Raw genomic sequence first — 25,946 nt, 5'->3', positions numbered from 1 at the left:
AGATGAGGATTCCTGTGCCACCACCCCTCTGACCAGATGCTCTCGGGGTATGCGAGAACACATGGTCAGACGAGGAGAGAGCAGTAGGAGTAGCAGTGTTTTCAGTGGTAATCCATGTTTCCGTCAGCGCCAGGAAGTCGAGGGACTGGAGGTTAGCATAGGCTGGGATGAAGTCAGCTTTGTTGGCAGCAGAACGGCAGTTCCAGAGGCTGCCTGAGACATGGAACTCCAGGTGTGGGGTGCATGCAGGGACCACCAGGTTAGAGAGGCAGCAGCCACGCGGTGTGAGGCGTTTGTGTAGCCTGTGCAGAGAGGAGAGGTATCTGTGCACAGGTACCTGTGCATCATTATGGGGTATTGTGTGTAGATGGGTGAGGGGGAAAAATCTATTTAATCCATTTTGAATTCCGGCTGTAACACAACAAAATGTGGAATAAGTCAAGGGGTAAGCATGTTTCACCTTGAATTATAATAAGCTTCACAACATTACAGTAATTCAGTACACAATACTTTTTTTTGTCTAGACAAATTTACAATCCATCAATGGTACAACCTTTCTGGTGTGCACTTTCTTTCAGTTTTTCTGACATTAAAAATGAAAGTAAATTATTTGTATCCTGATCATAGGTCAGAATAAAAGTGTAATAATTCAAGTTGCCTTTTAACTCTTAAATGTTTGACATTATTTTGTCCCATTTGTTGACAATGTCAACGCTTATGAATACAATGTTTGAGTGACAGAAATTGTTTCAATTACGAGTTTGTGGCTACATTTAGTATGACGCGGTATTTATTAAAAGTATTTCAATCTTATTCACATTCATTTAAATAATTAGAATATTTAAAAAATAATTGTATGTGATATAAATACTGTTATGGCAGATAAATTAATGGAATGATGACCATTGTCCTTTATTAATTTACACAGTCGTTATATTAGTTGATACAGTACTTTAGATTGTTAAGGCTCAGTGTCCATTTAGCGTGCAAGTTGCTGTCTTCTCTAGAAAATGTCAGTGGGTAGGTCCTTTTTGGAGGGATAAGACGCTTGCTTCCCAATTGTCTGTGCACTCACTCCTGCCACCTGATTTGGCTCTCCTGGCCATCTCCTCCCGTGGCATTGTGGGAAAGTGAGCCATGTAGAATGCCATGGCAGCAATGAAGCTGTCTCCATCTCCCTGTGTAGAGACGGAAACGGTCATTAGTACTCCAATACCATACTCACATAGTAAAACAAACACACTGAGGGTGTCAACAATTCAATTGAGATGTAGGCTGGAAGGACAAAAGTACTTCCCGCAGACAACTATGACCTTGCCATGAGAGCTCACTACCCTTCATTTCAAGACTGAAACATTAATTCCCTCATTTAGAATTTCATGTAAGCAAATTGAAGGATCATATGACTTAATTTATCATGAAACTTGGAAAATAAATCAAAAGTGGAACTGACACTAGATGTTTTTTAACTGACCAACTGTTTGCAACAGTAGGGGGTGCTATGACACTTGTCAAGTGTGGCTTTTTGAACAAGGCTCCCCATTGTCAGTCCCAAAATGTTTTGCGTTTCAGAAATCATGTTTTCAAGATGTAGAACTTTCCAACTACATAAATTGTCACAGTATGATATGTTTTCATATAATGCAAAACGCATCATTCTGTGACACTTTCTGTATTTTGAAAGTTCTATATCTTGAACTTGATTGCTGACATGCAAAACATTTTGGGACTGTATCAAAAGTGGACAAATGAAACAAATACCAAAAGAGTTTTGAGTGGTATTTTCCTTTTAATCGTTTTAATTTTCAACTTCAATGGATGAAGTCAGTTGGGACATCCCAAAGATCCCGTTTAGACTTTTCTTATTACTCACCCTTTATGGCAAAAAAATGTATTATCACTAATTGTCCTATCCAGTGTGAGATTCCCATTTTTGTTATAAACAACTAAAGATAAGACATGAGACAGATACTAATTGCATAATGCTCTGTTTGTGTATGAAGAATATTTAGCCTACATTGAAAAATGGTTATTACCGTATTTAAAAAAAATATGTCGGTATCATGCATATAATATGCCAGAATAATCTAATAGACTATACTTTTTTTTTCTTACCAACATATTTAGCTGAAGAGATTTGTCTTCTGACAGGGTGAACTTGGCAGAATTATACCATATACCAAATATATATGCTCATACAGTACAGTGTACAAGACAATGTAAGAATGATATAAATAAAAAGGGTATGTTTGAAATATTAATGTTCACTTTTCCAGAATTAATAGCCTAAATTAAGCAAAGCTTTATCAACATTTAAATACGTCATATTTCAGAGCAAATGGTTTCTTTCAAATGATACCTACCTAAACTTACCTACAAACTAAATATAATTATCAGAGGCTTTAATGCAAATGTCATAAACAAAAATACAAATGCAAAACCTTAAAATAATTTTTGACTTTCAGGACATTTCAAGGACTACATTTAAGATGTTTTATTTATTTTTTCACACAATAAACAATGTATAGTATAAAACAATAGACACATTTTTACAGTATTAAAGAATCACATTTTTGCTAAATTGTATTTTATGTATATTGAATAAGCCGTATACCCACTTTTTCAGTGGGCATTACGTATACTCACTCTTAATCCCTATTGATGCGTGTCAAAGTAGTGTAGTGGAGGTATACGACTTATCAATTATGTAGGACAATGGAGAAATCATGCACAAAGTAGCCTACACAATTGCAAAGCATGTGAAATGTATTCACATGTGCGCCGCATACACAGCCTAGTTTCAGCAGAGTATAATCTGCAGGCAGCAATAGTGTGCAGCTCTCAACTGGTTTTGTCATGGAGCAGCTCACAGAAGAATGACATCGGTAGCCGGTAGGGTAGGAAAGATGATTATCTACCAGTAAATGCAACAATGGGTATGCAAATCAGGTATTGAAAGAGTTTCGTCCGATGTGTTTGTTTAGTAGGCTATTTGTGACGCGCAATTGTCATCATGAGCTGTTTGCATCAGGGGCGCAGGCATGGATGGGCCTGGGTGGACACAGGCCCACCCACTTGGTAGCCAGGCCCTGACAGGCCCACCCAATCAGATTGATGTGGTTTAAGCATTGTTGTGGACTTAGACCATCACATTTGTATTTTTTTCTATTAAAAAAAAGTGTGATTTTGATAGTGAAAATCTGAAAAATCTATATGAAAACTCATTTAAAAACTGTAGGAAAACATAGGAATTTTCACACAGGGTGCCTTTCCTTCACTGGGCGGGCCTTTTGGGAACGTTTTGGCAATTTTAGTATGCCCACTTCACTGCATAGGGCCGATGGAAAGACAACAGTCACACACAGCATGATGTTAAAGAATAAGCAGTCCATTCACTCAGATAAGCCAGTAGGTTACAATCATAAGAATACAAAACACAACCATTTAAGCATTTCCCAATCGAAATGTACAACTATTACTTCCCATTGCAAAAATAACTTTTCACATTTAGCACAGTAACCGGTGACCTAAAGTTTAAATGCAACAATGTTTCACACACAAGTTATTTTCAAAGAAATGGCTAAGAGCAAGCGAGCTGCAATAAAAAACACAGTTCCACTCACCAGATGATCATTTTAATCTTAACTTCTTGTTGAAAGTTATTCTTGAAAAGGGAGAAGCTAACAAATTAGCAACAACATCCTCTTCGATAACACCTGCTGCAGCCGCTGCAAACTAGCCGACAACAAAAGCTAGCTAGCTAGACCGTGGGAAAACTACTGCTCGCTATTGCACAGTAACCTGTTGGCCTTCGAGAAGGCAGACGTTTCCATACATTTTTGTAAAAGAGGTCCCATCCATTAAGTCAAAATGTGATTGGTTGATTCCACTGTCACTCCAAAATGTTGCCCTAATACAGTTGAATGGCAGATGCCTTCTATCTAGCTTCTGATGGCCTAGCCAATGGCTGATTTAGCTAGCTAGATTTATCTCCCCAGAGACTAGCAAAGAAAACTCCTGATTGGATATCTTTTTCCTCTTCAGTGTTAGCCTTTTCCTTTCCAACAAACACTGAAGAGATTAAATCAGAACATCATTGAAAATAATATTAGATTTGACAATTAGAATCCTGGTCTTGAAATGGACTTGCATTGTTGTGGTCACGGTCTTGACTCGGCCTAAACACCCCCCCCCCCTCCGGTCTTGGTCTTGACTTTGACTTTATTTGTTCCGGTCTTCGTCTTGAATCAGTCTCACTTTAGGTGGTCTCAAACACAACACTGGTTATAGGCAAGGTTGTAGAAAACAATCTTGGTGTAGTAATTGGTGACAAGGAGGACCAATTCAATGTCTACAAAACTCCAAGGGCCAAATCCTAATTTGAGATGAAGTTTTTGTACAAATCTTCCATTGACCAAGTTTAGCGTGCAGAGCCCAAGTTTGGATTTGGTTCAAAATGACAAATGTGTGAATAAGTCCTTTTGAACATCTCCCCTATCCCAGTTTTCTGCCTGACAGTTATAGTCTAACACTCCTCTGGGATTGCCTATGGGTTGGTCATGGGTTTATTATTTCTTTGTCTGCTATTGACAGTGATGATGGAATGTGCCATACGCGCCCAGGGGGGTAGGCTTGGGCGTGGGGGAGGTATTGGGTGAGATGGGGGTGTTAGATCACTGATGGGAAAACGCATGGAGGAATGTGGCAACGCGCTCAGATTTAACCACAGATGGCCCCCGCCACTGGTTCTCACAGGCCTGGCCGATTACTCACCGTTCTGGCTCTGAGTTCATTGCGCTCATCCCCGAACACCTCCACCCCTCCCCCAAGTATCCACCCCACCCCCATTCAAAACTCTCATCAGCAAAGAGGCAAGACTAGAGTCAAATGTGACCAGTGGTGAATTACAGGGATTGCTGAGAGACTGGAAAAAGTGAGTATAGTTGGAGAAAAATCTAACAAAGCTGGTACATTTCCATTTTTACCAATGTATGTTTATGTCTCCTGTCTGGCTTTTGGGTTGGGTTGTGCTAACCATGTGGAAATGCATGGTCACACTTTGGCTCTGGCAAGTTTCCAGTTCACAGTTCTGAGAAAATGACTACACCCTGTCCACACCCAAACTCAAGGAGGTTGGCACCCATACCTGAAGTGACAGAAAAGTGAGAGAAAAGATGGTCCCACATTCAAGTTGCCAGAACATTAGCGCTAATTATTAAATATCTATTTCAAATAAGCCTTCTTATTTGTATTTTTTCCTCTATATAATCAGTGGCCAATTCCATGTCAACTAAAATTATAATAAATGTATCTTCAAGATACACACATTGAGAACCTGTCCTCAATTAACCTGTCTGGTTTAAAGAATGTAAAAGAATACATAGTTCATAAACAAAATGGAGGCCAATCAAACTCCTTTCAAATTGAAATTGTGATTATCCCCCTCGTAAAGAGTGGAACTGGATAACTGAAGTCTTCTGACCTGATCCTCTCTGTCAACCATGCTCCAGTGCACCCCATGCCGAGTCACTGTCCTCTCATCTTGTGTTAAACAATGCCTCGCTCCCTGAGACTGGCATGTGACAGCGTCGGATCCCCGCGTGACGCTCACTGGAGCTGACAACCACTGCTCCCCTCAGCCCCGCTGCGTCTGCACCCAACACACTTTGGTGAAGGTTAGATTGGGAAGACTGTCAGTCAAACGACAGAAGAGGTAGCCATGGATGAGCGCTGATGCTCTCTCACGGTTAACTCCATCCGCTACGCCGCGACCACTGCTGGTTCTCTGCGTTGTTAGAGACTGGAGTCGTAGAAGTTTGAGTTAAGGTGGCAGCATGAGCAATCAATCTAACATCAGCATAACCAACTGTGGTCTACGAGTGTAAATGCATGTTGTGGCTGTAGCTGGTCTTCCTTTTTTTCTTTATTTTTTTACAGTCTACTCAATAAAATCTCACTTTGAGATCAAAACAGGTCTGCAAATCCAAATTCCTTGGTGGCCAACTTCATTTGTCTTCTCTTCTTCCTTTAAAAAACGGACCCCTGCCCTAACCTTTATCTAAGTAAGTGATACAAGGAACCTGACATTGTGCATCACATTGACTGTGTTTCCTGCCTGGGGGTCACCTGTGATCGAGTCTCCCATACGGGCGTGACGGAATGGGCAACAGTAGCCCCCAGCCTGGGGCCCTCATCAATAATGACCACCTGGAGAGAGTAAGGAACTGCTTGGCCAGTGCTGACTCCTCAAACTGTTACTGGCCCCCAAACTTCTGGGAAAGATTGGTGACAGTTGCTCTGCCGAAGTAGCGGATGCTAATGACGAGATCAAAAGCACTGTTAATTGAATAGATTAGGACTTCCGAGCACAATGTCTTTAATCTATTCATCATTCTGGCTTTCGCTCTCACGGTCTAGTCCTTTTTTCTTCTTTTGCTCTTTTCATAAGCGTGATAAATGGTTCTCAACGAGGCTTTGTCACAAATGTACACGAATTGGAAAAAGAGGATAGCTTGAACTGCATGGCATAACAGTGGTTGCTAATCACTGGCATGTGCATTCCATGAAGGACTCCATGGGGGCCTCCCTTCGTAGTGACATCACAACTACCCAGTTGTCAGGGTTCGGCAGAGGTGAAGAACACTGTTTGTGGGATTCCCCTACCTACCGCTTCCTGGTCCTCATCCGTCTCCTCTCGTAGGAAGGAAGCGATGATGTAGATTGTCCAGACCAAGTCTGAGCTGTTTTGCTGGCCTGGCAAGGGGTGGTGTGCAATGTTCCCTCTAATGTTTTGGGGCACTTAGCACATTTTAGGTCTTGTGAGCAGAAATTTGAATGTTGTGAGAATTTTGTGCAACTTCCGGCGTGCGTTTACAGTGAACACTGAGGCTGTACCCTTACAGCTTTAGATAGTAGCCAATAGGCTATTGTGGCTATTTGAGCATAATGTAGGCCTACCAACAAAACCAATCGAGCAAATCCCATAACATTTTCACATGGAAATAGCTTTTGATTTCTATGATATAGCCTACAGTAGCCTAAATGTGGTGTTCAATGCAGAACTACATTGCATGTGACTTTTGAAATCAATTAATGATTTTTTACTTGGTCTGTAACACCATTGGCCAAATAGGTGACTGTAAATTGTATTGTATTGTGTTGTATGGTGCAAAAAAAGTATTATTATTACCATACAGAGAATAAGACAATGTAGGCTACCCCTCTGCCTATTGGCTTATTTGCATATTCAAGCCTGTCTCAAAATACAACACTGCCCCTTTAATTAAGACATAAGCATTAGACCTATCACTGAAAGCTTCAGTCATACAAAAGTTATACTTAAATCCGAACTGGTTCTCTAGCAAATTAGTAAGATTGTCTCACCCAATGTTCAAGAATGGCCTTTTACCCTTTATTCAGATTACAACCTCTCACTTTCAGTTAATTGAAAAGGAAATAATCTCCCAAATATCACTATTTCTAAAACAAGCCATAGAAAGTTGGTTGCAATTTCAAGTTAATCCTCCAGAAACGACAGAACAAATAATGCAACAAATATTGTGGTTAAACTCAAATATACTAATTGACAAAAAACCTATTTTTTTTGACAAAATGTTTAAAAAAGGTATAATCTTTGTAAATGATATCATCGGTAGGACTGGTGGAGTTATGTCGCACATGCAGCTAACAAAAACATATGGAAATGTCTGCTCTACCCAAAATTACAACCAAATAATTGCAGCCTTACCGCAAAAATGGAAGAGGAAAGTGGAAGGGGGAGAAAGTAAGGAACTTGTCTGTCGGCATTAAAGAACATAATTAGTTAAAGAAAACTGTGATAAATAAATAAAAAGTATACCAGTTTCATTTAAGGACCAGAAGATTGACAGCCGTCCCATATAGATTGCAAAATAGTTGGGAAGAGATTTTTGACGTACCGATCCCATGGCATAGTGTTTATGAACTGATACGCAAAACGACACCGGATTCAAAATTTTGAATATTTCAATTTAAATTATTATATAAAATTCTTGCTACCAATAGAATGTTATTTATATGGGGGATACAATCTTCCCAGCTCTACAGATTTTGCTGCGAAGAGACAAAATCATTAGATCATTTGTTTTGGTACTGTCCATTTGTAGCTTGTTTTTGGACACAGGTCCAGGAATGGTTGAAGGATTGCAATATTTACCTGGAGCTAACCTTGCAGATAGCATTACTGGGTGATCTGAAAAGTCATAGTCAATCGATCAATAATATAATAATACATTTAGCAAAAAAAAATATTTTCAATTTTCAATCTGTAGAAACAATGAGAATAGAAAGGTTCAGAACTTTTGTAAAACATCACAGTACAGTTGAAAAATATATGGCAAATTGAAATCCTATATGGATGGTGTTAAGAGATAGATGGGTGGTGTTGAATGGAGTTGAAGGATGGGACTAATAACAAGATAACTAATAATGAACATACTGTGTCCATAAGTATATACTCTATGTATATGTATGTATGTATGTATGTATGTATGTTTGTATGTTGTTGTATGTGTGTATACAGTGGGGGGAAAAAGTATTTAGTCAGCCACAAATTGTGCAAGTTATCCCACTTAAAAAGATGAGAGAGGCCTGTAAATTTCATCATAGGTACACGTCAACTATGACAGACAAATTGAGAATTTTTTCCCAGAAAATCACATTGTAGGATTTTTTATGAATGTTTTTGCAAATTATGGTGGAAAATAAGTATTTGGTCACCTACAAACAAGCAAGATTTCTGGCTCTCACAGACCTGTAACTTCTTTTTTAAGAGGCTCCTCTGTCCTCCACTCGTTACCTGTATTAATGGCACCTGTTTGAACTTGTTATCAGTATAAAAGACACCTGTCCACAACCTCAAACAGTCACACTCCAAACTCCGCTATGGCCAAGACCAAAGAGTTGTCAAAGGACACCAGAAACAAAATTGTAGACCTGCACCAGGCTGGGAAGACTGAATCTGCAATAGGTAAGCAGCTTGGTTTGAAGAAATCAACTGTGGGAGCAATTATTAGGAAATGGAAGACATACAAGACCACTGATAATCTCCCTCGATCTGGGGCTCCACGCAAGATCTCACCCTGTGGGGTCAAAATGATCACAAGAACGGTGAGCAAAAATCCCAGAACCACACGGGGGACCTAGTGAATGACCTGCAGAGAGCTGGGACCAAAGTAACAAAGCCTACCATCAGTAACACACTACGCCGCCAGGGACTCAAATCCTGCAGTGCCAGACGTCTCCCCCTGCTTAAGCCAGTACATGTCCAGGCCCGTCTGAAGTTTGCTAGAGTGCATTTGGATGCTCCAGAAGAGGATTGGGAGAATGTCATATGGTCAGATGAAACCAAAATATAACTTTTTGGTAAAAACTCAACTCGTCGTGTTTGGAGGACAAAGAATGCTGAGTTGCATCCAAAGAACACCATACCTACTGTGAAGCATGGGGGTGGAAACATCATGCTTTGGGGCTGTTTTTCTGCAAAGGGACCAGGACGACTGATCCATGTAAAGGAAAGAATGAATGGGGCCATATATCGTGAGATTTTGAGTGAAAACCTCCTTCCATCAGCAAGGGCATTGAAGATGAAACGTGGCTGGGTCTTTCAGCGTGACAATGATCCCAAACACACCGCCCGGGCAACGAAGGAGTGGCTTCGTAAGAAGCATTTCAAGGTCCTGGAGTGGCCTAGCCAGTCTCCAGATCTCAACCCCATAGAAAATCTTTGGAGGGAGTTGAAAGTCCGTGTTTCCCAGCGACAACCCCAAAACATCACTGCTCTAGAGGAGATCTGCATGTAGGAATGGGCCAAAATACCAGCAACAGTGTGTGAAAACCTTGTGAAGACTTACAGAAAATGTTTGACCTGTGTCATTGCCAACAAAGAGTATATAACAAAGTATTGAGAAACTTTTGTTATTGACCAAATACTTATTTTCCACCATAATTTGCAAATAAATTCATTAAAAATCTTACAATTTGATTTTCTGGATTTTTTTTTCTCATTTTGTCTGTCATAGTTGACGTGTACCTATGATGAAAATTACAGGCCTCTCTCATCTTTTTAAGTGGGAGAACTTGCACAATTGGTGGCTGACTAAATACTTTTTTCCCCCACTGTATCCCAGGAAAAATGTGTTAGCTAGCTAAATTGCCAGAGTTCGTTTTGATATTTCAACCAGCGTGTCCTGATCACGTCTGGTGTGGATGGACAAAATCAACATGCGTGTGTGCGATGGCACACGCGGACGCACGCACATGCCCGGTCTAGTCAGCATGAAACAGCGCAGCGTCTGTGTAAGAGGGAAAGCCTGCACTCAATTTAAGACCGAAGGAAAACTTAAGGGGAAAGAGGAAAAGGGGCCTTAAATGATAAGTGGATTTTGCTTTGTTACCAGTCCAGCTTTGCAGCCGACCCTGACTCAGCTTCTAATTGCTTTGCCATGTGAAATGTATTTCTCATGGAAGAGGAGGGTGTTGTGGATCAGTGGATGATGAAAGAACTGGGGTAGCAGTATAATTTTTTTAACTAGGCAAGTCAGTTAAGAACAAATTCTTATTTACAATGACGGCCTACACCGACCAAACCAGGACGACGCTGGGCCAATTGTGCGCTGCTCTATGGGACTCCCAATCACGGCCGGTTGTGATAGAGCCTGGAATCGAACCAGGGGGTCTGTAATGACGCCTCAAGCACTGAGATGCAGTGTCTTAGACCGCTGCGCCACTTGGGAGCCCTGAACTTAGCACTGACTGGAAAGGATACTGGCACTATAATAATACAATATAAATGTGTATTTTGGGGTAACACTTATTTTGTTTCTATTCTCCCATATTCAAACATGGTCATCAATCTTTAAGAAAGCATGCTTTCTCTAATTTCCCAAAAGCTCTGTGACATGCTTCCAATAATGTCCCATGTGTTTGTGATCACACTTCTGATACCAATATCACAAGAGTAGCCTCTTTTTGGAAATATGAACACTCAAAGTCCCCCGATGTCACTACTGTAATAATAGAATAATATTCTACAAAACCACTGTGCATTATAAGAGTCGTAGCAAAAAGTAGCTTGAAAAAGTATTACGTCCAAGTGAACAGAGTGGGGTTTCTAAATGTGCAGTAGAGGAGGCTGGTGACGCTGGTTAACACACTGAAGTGAACCGGTGAGAAACACCAAGTGACTCATTGTATTGATTCTGCAAGATCATGGCTTCAGACCCAGCCTCCTTTTTCAGTTCGCCAACCCAGCATTACATCGACACCACCAAATTTCACACCAAACAAACGTGCTAATGACGAAACAATGACGAGTGCAGCACTACTACCGTGTTCATCTCAGCGAAATAAACTCCAACAAACCCAAAGAACCAAATAATATTTTTGAAGAGGCAATCACCTGACAGGCCTAACAATGCATAAAACACAATTTAAAAAGGAAATACGAAAGAGCTGTCTAGCCATTCAGACAACAATCAGTTTTTTTCTCTTTGCCAGTAAAAAAAAAACTGGTTTACTGGAAGAGGGACTAGGGCATCCAAAATAGTTAATCACTCCAGAATTTATGGGGCCATCAAAGTGTAGTGGGGGCAAGCACCACCAAAAGCAAGGCCTGACCACAGCATGTGCTGTGTTGTGTTCTGCTGACTGGTGCGGGCTGAGAGGTGAGTCACAGTGGGAATAGGAGGGGGGTTGGGGTGAAGGACGCTAAGCCAGGTTTCCCTCAGGGCTATGGTTAATTTCATGTGCACCGCCAGGGAATGGGGGAGTTGCTGTGTTTGCGTGTTGTGCTAGGGACAGTAAAAGTAAAGGATTATTTAATTCTAGGCATGTCGAGGCAGATTGCAGTACGAATAGTTTTGGTAACATTGATGGAGTGTATAGTGAAGACACTTCATAATAGTGAAGACATTCAAACTATAAAATAACACATATGGAATCATGTAGTAACCTAAAAAGTGTTAAACAAATCAAACTTTATTTTATATATGAGATTCTTCAAAGTAAGCACCATTTGACTTGATGACAGCTTTGCACACTCGTGGCATTCTCTCAACCAGCTTCATGAGGTAGTCACCTGGAATGCATTTCAATTAACAGGTGTGCCTTCCTAAAAGTTAATTTGTGGAATTTCTTTCCTTCTTAATGTGTTTGAGCCAATCAGATGTGCTGTGACAAGGTAGGGGTGGTATACAGAAGATAGCCCTATTTGGTAAAAGACCAAGTCCATATTATGGCAAGAACGGCTCAAATTAGCAAAGAGAAATGACAATCCATCATTACTTGAAAACATAAAGGTCAGTCAATCCGGAAAATTTCAAGAACTTTTAACGTTTCTTCAAGTGCAGTCACAAAAACCATCAAGCACTCTCACGAGGACCGCCACAGGAAAGGAAGACCCAGAGTTACCTCTGCTTCATAGGATAAGGTTATTAGAGTTACCAGCCTCAGAAATGACAGCCCAAATAAATGCTAAACAGAGTTCAAGTAACAGACATATCTCAACATCAGCTGTTCAGAGGAGACCGCGTGAATCAGGCCTTCATGGTCGAATTGCTGCAAAGAAACCACTACTGAAGGACACCAATAAGAAGAAGAGACTTGCTTGGGCCAAGAAACATGAGCAATGGACATTAGACCCGTGGAAATCTGTCCTTTGGTCTGCTGAGTCCAAATTTTAGACTTTTGAGACGCAGAGTAGGTGAACGGATGATCTCAGCATGTGTGGTTCCCACCGTGAAGCATGGAGGAGGAGGTTTGATGGTGTGGGGGTGCATGGCTACGACAGCATTCTCCAGCAATACACCATCCCATCTGGTTTGCGCTTAGTGGGACTATCATTTGTTTTTCAACAGGGCAATGACCCAACAACACTCCAGGCTGTGTAAGGCCTATTTGACCAAGAAGGAGAGTGATGCAGTGCTGCATCAGATGACCTGGCCTCCGCAATCCCCTGACCTCAACCCAATTGAGATGGTTTGGGATGAGTTGGACCGCAGAGTGAAGGAAAAGCAGCCAACAAGTGCTCAGCATATGTGGGAACTCCTTCAAGACTGTTGGAAAAGCATTCCAAGTGAAGCTGGTTGAGAGAATGCCAAGAGTGTGCAAAGCTGTCATCAATGCAAAGGGTGGCTACTTTGATGAATCTCAAATATAAAATATATTTTGATTTATTTAACACTTTTTTGATTACTACATGATATGTATTATATGTATTATTTCATAGTTTTGATATCTTCACTATTATTCTACAATGTAGAAAATAGTAAAAATAAAGAAAAACTCTTGAATTAGTAGGTGTTCTAAAACTTTTGACCGTTAGTGTACAGTCGTGGTCAAATGTTTTGAGAATGACACAGGTATTGGTCTTCACAAAGTGTTATGAGATAATTTTGTCAGATGTTACTACGGAATACTGAAGTATAATTACAAGCATTCCATAAATGTCAAAGGCTTTTATTGACAATTACATTAAGTTTATGCAAAGAGTCAATATTTGCAGTGTTGACCCTTCTTTTTCAAGACCTCTGCAATCCGCCCTGGCATGCTGTCAATTATCTACTGGGCCACATCCTGACTGGTGGCAGCCCATTCTAGCATAATCAATGCTTGGAGTTTGTCAGAATTTGTGGGTTTTTGTTTGTCCACCCGCCTCTTGAGGATCGACCACAAGTTCTCAATGGGATTAAAGTCTGGGGAGTTTCCTGGCCATGGACCCTGTTTTGTTCGATGTTTTGTTCCCCGAGCCACTTAGTTATCACTTTTGCCTTATGGCAAGGTGCTCCATCATGATGGAAAAGGCATTGGTCATCACCAAACTGTTCTTGGATGGTTGGGAGAAGTTGCTCTCAGAGGATGTGTTGGTACCATTCTTTATTCATGGCTGTGTTCTTAGGCAAAAATGTGAGTGAGCCCACTCCCTTGGCTGAGAAGCAACCCCACACATGAATGGTCTCAGGATGCTTTACTGTTGGCATGACACAGGACTGATGGTAGCGCTCACCTTGTCTTCTCCGGACAAGGTGTTTTCCGGATGCCCCAAACAATCGGAAAGGGGATTCATCAGAGAAAATGACTTTACCCCAGTCCTCAGCAGTCCAATCCCTGGACCTTTTGCAGAATATCAGTCTGTCCCTGATGTTTTTCCTGGAGAGGAGTGGCTTCTTTGCTGCCCTTCTTGACACAAGGCCATCCTCCAAAAGTCTTCGCCTTGCTGTGCGTGCAGATGCACTCACACATGCCTGCTGCCATTCCTGAGTAAGCTCTGCACTGGTGGTGCCCCGATCCCGCAGCTGAATCAACTTTAGGAGACAGTCCTGGCGCTTGCTGGACTTTCTTGGGCACCCTGACGCCTTCTTCACAACAATTGAACCTCTCTCCTTGAAGTTCTTGATGATCCGATAAATGGTTGATTTAGGTGCAATCTTACTAGCAGCAATATCCTTGCCTGTGAAGCCCTTTTTGTGCAAAGCAATGATGACGGCACGTGTTTCCTTGCAGGTAACCATTGTTAACAGAGGAAGAACTGTGATTTCAAGCACCACCCTCCTTTTAAAGCTTCCAGTCTGTTATTCTAACTCAATCAGCATGACAGAGTGATCTCCAGCCTTGTCCTCGTCAACACTCTCACCTGTGTTAACGAGAGAATCACTGACATGATGGCAGCTGGTCCTTTTGTGGCAGGGCTGAAATGCAGTGGACATTTTTTTTAGGTATTAAGTTCATTTTCATGGCAAATGGACATTAACCAATCACTCTTCATGATCTTCTGGAGTATATGCAAATTGCCATCATCAAAACTGAGGCAGCAGACTTTGTGAAAATTAGTATTTGTGTCATTCTCAAAAATGTTGACCACGACTGTACATATTACATCAATTACCTCGACTAACCTGTACCACCGTACATAGACTCGGTACCGGTACCCCCTGTATATAGCCTCGTTATTGTTATTTTATTGTGTTTTATTGTTGAAACTTTAGTTTATTTAGTCAATATTTTCTTAACCCTTTATTTTTCTTAACTGCATTGTTGGTTAATACACATGTATTCAGCGCATGTGACAAATAAAATGTGATTTAATTAGGTATCTCTTGTACTATTTTGTAAAGGGGGATGTATAAGGTGGACTATAGTACAGACATACACACTAAGACAGGAATATGACACTTTGGGTTGTTGTAATGTCAAGCCATCAATTAGCGATTATTCTCGAACTACTCAGCTCACTGGTTCTCCTTCTCGAGCTGCTACACACACCGCAGAACAGGAATTGGTGTTGATGGGATAGAAAACACTTTACAGGTATGAAGCCTTATCCACCCTATTGTTACTCTCTCGCTTCATTGGTTTCACTTGTTTTAACTTCAGTTGGAGGTGGAGGATTTTGATTCTAAACAGGAACAATGTGTCTCAAAATTGACCGGTTTAAAGAGTTTCTTATTGAACCCAAGATTATAGACAGCCAGTTCAAAGGAGATATAATCTTGTAGTTTGAATGTATCTATACTTTTGCAACCCATTATCAACAACTGCATGCAAACCACCAGTCTCTAATTTACAACTCTGTCATCCTGTAGAATTCATCATCAAATTAATTCAATTCATCTTCCACAGTTGTATGCATACAAAATGAAAATGATTTTAGTCAACTCAATTTTAAAATTGATTTGAATAAAACTACAGGTCAACGACGACCCTCACCAGCTGCTGAACAGCATCATTACCTCCTTCACTGCCACAGTGTCTAGATGGCATTAGCAAACTGAAAGAACTGTTGATGGTGGTAACAAAGCTGTTAGGGGGCGGCAGGTAGCCGAGCGTGGGGCCAGTAACCGAAAGATTGCTGGTTCGAATTCCAGAGGCGACTAGGTGGAAAATCTGTCGATTTGCCCTTGAGCAAGGCAGTTAACCGTAATCGCTCTGGATAAGAGCATACGCTGAATGACTAAAATTAAAATGTTTCACTATAGCCTAACACATGCATCAGTACCCAACTCTAATCAGTTCTTTGTGTCTCAACCTCTGGGAGCCCGCAAACACTCTGTAACAGGAAGCTTAAACATCTCACCAAGCCAAGCGTGATGACAAAACCACCAGACTCCGGTGTGAAATGACTCAAGCCTTTTTCAAGGGGAAATCAAGAAGAGAAACCTTAAGGTTCCCACATCCCCAATGAAACACAGTTTAATCTTTAACGTCTGCTGGGTGAGAAACTGTCGAGCCATTAGCCCCCACCTCTGGGAAATGGTACAAAGTGTGTTGGTCTGTACTCTGGGGCCAAGAGTAATCAATTAATCTCATCATGGTGATTAGTAGTAGTACACAACACATTGTGCATCAGGAATCTTTTTCAGTTTCCAGCCCCGTTTATACCTGGTTCTAACATGCGTCAGTTGTCCTGATCTTGTCCACATTCTGATTGTGCCCAAATTTGTCGACAGGTGTAGACAATCAAAAGACTCATTGTTTAACTGATTGCAATTAGATCTTCCTGACAACCTTCAGAGGTAGTCGAAGACTAATCTTGTACGGATATCCTTGAAGTGTAAATTAATCCTGACAACGAAAGCGTCTAAATTTGGCCAACAGTACGATTGTCCCGCCGTCTAAAAATAAATCACACCGGCCAGTTGAGGGAGTAATTATGGAAAACGATACCTCTACAATTCCCCCAGAATTAAATCATGGTCTTCATTAGAAACCAACTGTCTACTGGAACTGTGGTTGGATGCCATAGTCCAGTCGAAATTAGATAACAAGTATAGAAATAAAGACATCTATTATTAGATGTCATCCTGAATGAGAGGAAAAGGTTTCTCCCGTTCCCACGTCCAATGCCAGCGCAAAATAAAATATTTGAAAAAATTGTACAGAAAGGACTGTAATAGCAGGAGTGGGAGCGGCAGAATCCAATGCACATTTTATTCGGAGCTGGATACAATATTGGGTGATGTGAATATGATGGCACATCCTCACGTAAAGATTCCTACATTCCCCATTTTGTGTGTGTTAAATGTTTATTTGTTAAAATGGCCCTTTTCTTCAGTAATATTTCATATCCTTCCATAGTTAACATGTTTATCCACCATTTCACCTGCAGCAGTTAAGTGTTAAAGGAATATGTGTTTAGAATCAGAATGGGCTAATTGTGTGTGGTAAGCCCCTCCCACCAATTTGAGTTGATCGAATACAGGTGTATAGAGCCCCACAGTGGAGGTGTCATGATGCCCATAAAACCTGGCGGTCAAACAGGGAAATGGTTCCAATCATTTTTCCACCATAAAAAATAAGGGCTGCGTTTCATGTAGGCTTACCCTGGCGTGACGTTTGATAACCATGTAAATCTCTCTCGGACAAGGTGACTTTTATCAATATATTAGGCTCTATTTACTCTGATTTGAAAATGCTAATTAGTATCAAAGTAGACATCATGCAAAACTACAAATCCATCCAAGCACGTCATCTCCAATATATTAATTACTACATTTAGCTAACATTAGATAGTTAATCCAGAGATTCTTACCTTTTGTCTCGATTCGTCAGTCTCGTCCAGATCATCATGGCATTTGTAGTTCTTTATGATAGCCACATTAGCAGATAATTAGCATTTCATTTTGGGGGGGTAAATACAGGCAAATATATTGATAACATTTTACATTTTAGTCATTTAGCAGACGCTCTTATCCAGACCGACTTACAGGAGCAATTAGGGTTAAGTGCCTTGCTCGAGCACATCGACAGATTGTTCACCTAGTCGGCTCAGGGATTATAACCAGCGACTTTTTGGTTACTGGCACAACGCTTTAACCACTAAGCTACCTGCCGCCCGAGATAAGACACCTTGTCCTAGAAAGATTTACACGGTTATCAAACGTCACGCCAGGGTAAGCATACATGAAACACAGCCCTTAATTTGGCGGGAAAACAATTGGAACCATTTCCCTGTTTGACCGCTAGGTTTAAGTGTACTCTATATGTGTTTGGGGAGAGAGGCAGTTGGGAGTGGAAAGCAATAGTTGAGGAGAGCATGTTGGTTAGATTTTATGCTCTTAACTTTATTTATTCAAATAAAGTATCAGTTTTGGGGTAAAACGGTTCCTTACTCATCAGAAGTGGGATGATTTCCCCAGCTACAACAGCAATACCCACAATTGTACTTTTTAGGAAGACAAAAGGTTTTATGGAACAGTGTTTTAAAATGGCGTGGTGCGGACTGAACTGCAGATGGTGAGCGACTGGATGAAAACCTGGAGATGTTTGAGGTTGCTGGACTGGGGGGATGGTTTGACGGGATTAGGAGCGTGGAAGGAGACCCAAATGGGGGAGCGGTTCGGGAACCCCGTTTTGCTGAAGTGAGTCATAGGGAGAGCTGCTGCCATGGCTTCATTGGTGAACATCGGAGGGCCCAAGGGGACACGTTCCAGGGGCTCCGGAGGGAGACAGCCCAGGGCCTATTGAGAGACTTTAGCTCAGGAACCCCAGGTAATCTGCAGTGAATGCAGAGGGGGAGCTCTTTGGGTTGGCACTCCTTATATCTGGAGTAGGGATGGGTCTGCCAAGGGACACTGTGTGCTGTCAAGAAAGGCAGTGGTGGACGTCATGAATGTGAAAACAGCTTGAAGACGCAGCTCCGACCCAAATGGAAAACTTGCTAACTAGTACTACAGTGCATTCGGAATCTATGCAGACCCCTTCACTTTTTCCACATTTTGTTACATTACAGCCTTATTCTTTAAAAAATCAATCTACACACAATACCCCAAAATGACAAAGCGAAAACAGGTTTTTAGACATTTTTGTACATTTATTAAAAATATTAAACAGGAATACCTTATTACATACAGTGAGGGAAAAAAGTATTTGATCTCCTGCTGATTTTGTACGTTTGTCCACTGACAAAGACATGATCAGTCTATAATTTTAATGTTAGGTTTATTTGAACAGTGAGAGACAGAATAACAACAAAAAAATCCAGAAAAACGCATGTCAAAAATGTTATTAATTGATTTGCATTTTAATGAGGGAATAAGTATTTGACCCCTCTGCAAAACATGACTTAGTACATGGTGGCAAAACCCTTGTTGGCAATCACAGAGGTCAGACGTTTCTTGTAGTTGGCCACCAGGTTTGCACACAGCTCAGTGTCTCATTTGTCCCACTCCTCTTTGCAGATCTTCTCCAAGTCATTAAGGTTTTGAGGCTGACGTTTGGCAACTCGAACCTTCAGGTCCCTCCACAGATTATCTATGGGATTAAGGTCTGGAGACTGGCTAGGCCACTCCAGGACCTTAATGTGCCTCTTCTTGAGCCACTCCTTTGGTGCCTTGGCCGTGTGTTTTGGGTCATTGTCATGCTGGAATACCCATCCACAACTCATTTTCAATGCCCTGGCTGAGGGAAGGAGGTTCTCACCCAAGATTTGACGGTACATGGCCCCGTCCATCGTCCCTTTGATGCGGTGAAGTTGTCTTGTCCCCTTTGCAGAAAAACACCCCCAAAGCATAATGTTTCCACCTCCATGTTTGACGGTGGGGATGGTGTTCTTGGGGTCATAGGCAGCATTCCTCCTCCTCCAAACACGGCGAGTTGAGTTGATGCCAAAGAGCTCCATTTTGGTCTCATCTGACCACAACACTTTCACCCAGTTCTCCTCTGAATCATTCAGATGTTCATTGGCAAACTTCAGATGGGCATGTATATGTGCATTCTTGAGCAGGGGGACCTTGCGGGCGCTGCAGGATTCCAGTCCTTCACAGCGTAGTGTATTACCAATTGTTTTCTTGGTGACTATGGTCCCAGCTGCCTTGAGATCATTGACAAGATCCTCCCGTGTAGACCGCAGCAGTCTACCTTGGCAGTGCGCAGGATGCAGACTCCTTCCTCTCGGTCAGGATGCAGCATCCACATCCAAGAAGCGAGAACGCTTTAAGCCGTCTGTCCCTATTGACTTTATGTAGCCTAAAAACAAATACCACAATTAAAGTGTTAAATATCCGTTAAATAAACACCATCACAAAGATCATTCATTATTCATTTGTTATGGGCAGGTCTTAAGGAAAGTTATGAATATCACAAAATGCATTTTAAAAGAACAGAATGGCATATTTTGAGTTGAAATATATTACTGAGCTTTGAGTGTTGCGGGTGCAGGGAGCACATGGAATCATGGTAATTCTGCCAAAAAGTTATATTTTGATATAGACCTCAAGGGGTCATTTTTATGAATTGTTTTGCAAGGATAGGTGATTTGGGGTCTTCAGAATCTGCTTGAATGGCAACATCTCTGTATGACATTGAGGAGCAACAGGGATGCTCTCTGAGGTCAACTGTGAGAAGGTTGTGTGAGCAATATGAAGCCACCCAAAGCCATCATGAACAAAGGTGATATTTATATTACTGGTATCCTAGTTTTCTGTGTCCTCTGTTTAGTGATTCTAATTTAAATTGTGGTTTCTCTGCAAGTGCTGATTCAAGGCCCTAGTGTGTTTCAGGGGTGAAGATAAGTGTGGGGGAATATTCAAGACTGTCACACTGCTGAGGAAACACATTAAGACTGACAATGTACCTTCAGGTAAAGTAGCACCCTAATCACAAACACATATAGAATAAGATCAGTCCCCTCCATGGTAGCTACCAGGATTGAGGACACAGTCATACTAAAGTCACAGTGTGGTCCAGTTGTAACATATGCAGTAATGTAAGGCGTGAGTTTGCATTTTATTCACAAACAGCACCAAAATCATACACAGATTGCGGCAGAATATTATTGGAGAGAAGAGGAGTGATGAACCTTGCAATTGGATGCGAGTAATGACTAAAGACTATTCAAGCTTATACAGACAGATGGTATGATCACCGTAATGGGCCTGGCTACCTACTATCCCAGGTTTAATTAATGTTCTATATCAGGTTGCTATAGTGATAGCTAAGAAATAGAGACAGTGCGTGCTGTGTTTGAATGTCTACAGATATTTCTACTTACTCAACATGTAGCAAAGCATTGTGACGAGCCTTGTGACGTCATCTCTTGCACCCAAACTGCTGCTGAGCTTACAGATATAGTCTCCTATGTAATAACCCAGGATTTCTTTACACTGAACTGTATCTCTGAGTTTATGCAGACTCAGCCGGTGTTCATGGAGCTTTTTCCCTGGCCTCAGTAGTACTGCAGGAGGGTTTTGTACAATCTGAAGCTTGTTTTCTGTATAACTGCACTGCTCTCTCCACCTTTGTGAGTGTCTGTTCTTTGTTTCAATGGAGATCATGTACATTTACCATCTAACTCAGGTACACTGTATTCTTGAGTGACTTGCAAGACATCTCAGTCCTCTAACCTGTTCATTTGCACTGTACAGTCAGTCAGCTCTCGTCACCGTGTAATTACTGTGTATCATATATTGCTTGTTTATTCATGTCTAATACAATTATCTATGTGTCTTCTAATGGAAGGACAGAAAATGAAGAACTGAACATGAAGTTACTTTTATCGCTCATTATCTTTAGGTTCTTTGGTCTTGTTCAGTGTTTAGTCTGTGTGGTTAATGACCTTTTGTTTGTCTACTCAACTTCCTGTGTTATTATGTCACCTGTTAGTATGACCTCAGCTCAGCCCTGTGGGTGGCTTCTCTCTCCAAAGCTGTGTGGTGTTTGAGCTGGACGTTAACATCCTTCCCTCTGGGAATTCACTCTGGTCATAATGGGGGAATGAATGGCTGTGAATGTGTGTTTACAACCATCTGATCCCCACCTCCCTTTCGTCCTCCTCTTCATTCACAGTTGTGAAGGGCAAAGTGCAGAGTAACCCATTCAAGATCATCACACTCAAACACACTACTTCATCCAGGCCCCAGCCCGCCAGGTCCAAAACTGACTGTGTGTGGATATGCTTAGGGAGCAGACTTAATCAAACAGCTCTAGGTTAGACATCAGAACAACTCACGAAAGGAGACACAAACGTGACTGGTGAGAATGTTTTGGGCATCTCCATTGTTCCCTACCATCTAAAATTGTTTGGTTTCTGTCTTTATTATTTGTCAATGAAAACAACATATTCAAGTTCACTGTACAATAATTTCACAGGTAGCAATCCAGGCGTCGGATGAGACACTAGCATGGTTGCACACAAGCATTTCACTGCACACTTTACACTGAGTGTACAAAACATTAGGAACACTTGCTCTTGCCATTACATAGACTGACCAGGTGAATCCAGGTGAAAGCTATGATTCCGTATTGATGTCACTTGTTAAATCCACTTCAGTCAGTGTAGATGAAGGGGGGAGACAAGTTAAAGAAGGACTTTTAAGCCTTGAGACAATCGAGACATGGATTGTGTATGTGTGCCATTCAGAGGGAGAATGAGTAAGACAAAAGATTGAAGTGCCTTTGAACGGGGTATGGTAGTAGGTGCCAGGCGCACCGGTTTGAGTGTGTCAAGAACTGCAAGGCTGCTGGGTTTTTCACAAACTGGGTTTTTCACAAACAGTTTCCCGTGTGTATCTAGAAACACAACCTCTTTAGTCCAAGGACACTAAAGAGGTTGTGTTTTTCTCTAGCTGGAGGTAAGCAGGAGGTAAGCTTCTCACATGGTGTTGAGTAAAGCTTAACCATGTATTAGATCGTAGGTAGGTAGTTAGTTGTAGTTAGGTATTGTATTTATTATAGGTTAGTATTGTTGTTATTGTAGGTTTCCGTAGGTAATTGTAGGTTAGTATCGAAGCACGAGGCTAGCTAGCTAGCGGGTAGCTACTGGTAACGATTAGCAACGGTGGAGAGCTGTTTCCAATGTTAATGTGCTGCTACCCAACGTTTAATTTTTGCTGCGTTATGCGTTATGAAAGGAACTAGACACGGACATGAATTATCTGTTTAGTGTGCTAACACACTCTTGGCAGTTTGTTGTAACCAAGTATTGGTGCTAAATTGTGTGTTAATGGATGCTAGCTTGCTAGTTAGCTACGGCGTCATAGCTAGGTATCGTGGGTTGTTGTGGGTAGTTACTGCAGGTTGGCAGTGTCTTCGGCCGTGCCGGCTGTAGCACGAAGCGAGCTAACTAGCCGTTTTTCGAACAGAGTCAGAGTCAACACAGTAGCCATTGTGTGCCGGGTGTAGCACGAAGCTAGCTAGCTAGCCGTTCTTCAAACAAAGTCAACACAGTGGCCATTGCTAGCTACCCAACACGACCAGCTAACTGTACTGTAGTAGCTAAATACAATATACTTGTCCTAGCTAGCCAACGTTGAATCATTGCTGCGTCATGAAAGGAACTTGACACAGGCACGAATGATCTGTTTAGTGTGTTATCATACTATTGGTGTGTCTTGGCAGTGTCTTCGGCCGTGCCGGCTGTAGCACGAAGCGAGCTAACTAGCCGTTTTTTCGAACAGTCAGAGTCAACACAGTAGCCATTGTGTGCCGGGTGTAGCACGAAGCTAGCTAGCTAGCCGTTCTTCAAACAAAGTCAACACAGTGGCCATTGCTAGCTACCCAACACGTCCAGCTAACTGTACTGTAGTAGCTAAATACAATATACTTGTCCTAGCTAGCCAACGTTTAATCATTGCTGCGTCATGAAAGGAACTTGACACAGACACGAATGATCTGTTTAGTGTGTTATCACACTATTGGTGGTTTGTTGTGACCAAGTGTTTGTGCTAAACTGTGTGTTACTGGATGCTAGCATGCTAGTTAGCTAGTTAACACACTATTGGTGGTTTGTTGTGACCAAGTGTTGGTGCTAAACTGTGTGTTAAACTGTGTGTTATTGGATGCTAGCATGCTAGTTAGCTATGGTGTCATAGTTAGCTAGCTGAATAAAGTGGGTTGAGTCTATTCCTTTAAACATTGAACCGCTGTGGTTCACAACAATTCTGATTTCTAAAGGTGGAAGTTGGGAGAGTTTTTGTTCGGGTGGTTCAGTGAAACAATTTTAGTTTCTGAGGTAGAAGTTTTTGGTGAGGGAGGCCCTGCTCTCTCCTCTCCCAGATGCTTAGCTCATTTCATTCCGATCTCCTCTGCATTTTTGTAGCCATTTGCTACAGCCTGTCAACTATGCCTCTGCCTATCCCTGTTCTCTCCTCTCTGCACAGGCTACACAAACGCACCACACCGCGCGGCTGCTGCCTCTCTAACCTGGTGGTCCCTGCACGCACCCCTCACCTGGAGTTCCAGGTCGCAGGCAGCCTCTGGAACTGCCGTTCTGCTGCCAACAAAGCTGACTTCATCCCAGCCTATGCCAACCTCCAGTCCCTCGACTTCCTGGCGCTGACGGAAACATGGATCACCACTGAAAACACTGCTACTCCTACTGCTCTCTCCTCGTCTGACCATGTGTTCTCGCATACCCCGAGAGCATCTGGTCAGAGGGGTGGTGGTACAGGAATCCTCATCTCTCCCAAGTGGACATTCTCAATTTTTCCCCTAACCCATCTGTCTATCTCCTCATTTGAATTCCATGCTGTCACAGTCACTAGCCCATTTAAGCTTAATATCCTTGTCATCTATCGCCCTCCAGGTTCCCTTGGAGAGTTCATCAATGAGCTTGACGCCTTGATAAGTTCCTTTCCTGAGGATGGCTCACCCCTCACAGTTTTGGGGGATTTCAACCTCCCTATGTCCACATTTGACTCATTTCTCTCTGCCTCCTTCTTTCCACTCCTCTCCTCTTTTGACCTCACCCTCTCACCGTCCCCCCTACTCACAAGGCAGGCAATACGCTTGACCTCATCTTCACTAGATGCTGCTCCTCTACTAATCTCACTGCAACTCCCCTCCATGTCTCCGACCACTACTTTGTTTCCTTTTCTCTCTCGCTCTCCTCCCACACTACTCACTCTGCCCCTACACAGATGGTAATGCGCCGCCGCAACCTTCGCTCTCTCTCTCCCACTACTCTCTCCTCTTCCATCCTATCATCTCTTCCCTCTGCTCAATCCTTCTCCCTCCAATCTCCTGATTCTGCCTCCTCAACCCTCCTCTCCTCCCTTTCTGCATCCTTTGACTCTCTGTGTCCCCTATCCTCCCGGCCGGCTCGGTCCTCCCCTCCAGCTCCGTGGCTTGATGACTCACTGCGAGCTCACAGAACAGAGCTCCGGGCAGCGGAGCGGAAATGGAAGAAAACTAAACTCCCTGCCGACCTGGCATCTTTTCACTCCCTCCTCTCTACATTTTCTTCATCTGTTTCTGCTGCTAAGGCCACCTTCTACCACTCTAAATTCCAAGCATCTGCCTCTAACCCTAGGAAGCTCTTTGCCACATTTTCCTCCCTCCTGAATCCTCCCCCTCCTCCTCTCTCTGTGGATGACTTCGTCAACCACTTTGAAAAGAAGGTTGACGACATCCGATCCTCGTTTGTTAAGTCTAATGACACTGCTGGTCCTGCTCACACTGCCCTACCCTATGCTTTGACTTCTTTCTCCCCTCTCTCTCCAGATAAAATCCTGCGACTTGTGACTGCAGGCCGCCCAACAACCTGCCCGCTTGACCCCATCCCCTCCTCCCTTCTCCAGACCATCTCCGGTGACCTTCTCCCCTACCTCACCTCGCTGATCAACTCATCCTTGACCGCTGGCCATGTCCCTTCCGTCTTCAAGAGAGCGAGAGTTGCTCCCCTTCTCAAAAAACCAACACTCGACCCCACTGATGTCAACAACTACAGACCAGTATCCCTTCTTTCTTTTCTTTCCAAAACTATTGAGCGTGCCGTCTTTAGCCAACTCTCTTGCTATCTCTCTCAGAATGACCTCCTTGATCCAAACCAATCAGGTTTCAGGACTGGTCATTCAACTGAGACTGCTCTTCTCTGTGTCACGGAGACTCTCCGCACTGCTAAAGCTAACTCTCTCTCCTCTGCTCTTGTCCTTCTAGACCTGTCTGCTGCCTTTGACACTGTGAACCATCAGATCCTC

At 42.3% G+C, this 25,946-nt stretch overlaps 1 pseudogene; it reads right to left on the bottom strand.

Annotated features, from left to right (window-relative positions):
- Positions 1–882: 882 nt before the first annotated feature.
- LOC121538949 overlaps positions 883–25,946 on the bottom strand; it is a 77,449-nt pseudogene continuing 52,385 nt past the window's right edge.

This window comes from Coregonus clupeaformis, chromosome 34 (genome assembly GCF_020615455.1).
Source record: "Coregonus clupeaformis isolate EN_2021a chromosome 34, ASM2061545v1, whole genome shotgun sequence".
NCBI lineage: Eukaryota > Metazoa > Chordata > Actinopteri > Salmoniformes > Salmonidae > Coregonus > Coregonus clupeaformis.
This window is presented reverse-complemented; position numbering and strand designations above follow the sequence as displayed.